This window comes from Salvelinus alpinus, chromosome 2 (assembly GCF_045679555.1).
Source record: "Salvelinus alpinus chromosome 2, SLU_Salpinus.1, whole genome shotgun sequence".
Lineage (NCBI taxonomy): Eukaryota > Metazoa > Chordata > Actinopteri > Salmoniformes > Salmonidae > Salvelinus > Salvelinus alpinus.
In genome coordinates, this window is record NC_092087.1 from 110483472 (window position 1) to 110483731 (window position 260).

Genomic DNA, 260 nt, shown 5'->3' on the forward strand with positions numbered 1-260 from the left:
CTCATAAATCATCTTAAATATTATACTTAATTAAACCTGTAAATCAACCAATCCTCTGTTGTTAACTCTATTGAATGGTAAAATGCTTTATTATCTAAAAGTTGAAAGTGACAGAGAGAAATAAAATGGTGCTGATGAATGCACTGGCTGTGTTCTAGTGGGTCTGGGCAGGTGTGATGTAGTTAATGGAGATGGAGGTGTGTTCTAGTGGGTCTGGGCAGGTGTGATGTAGTTCATGGAGATGGAGGTGTGTTCTAGTG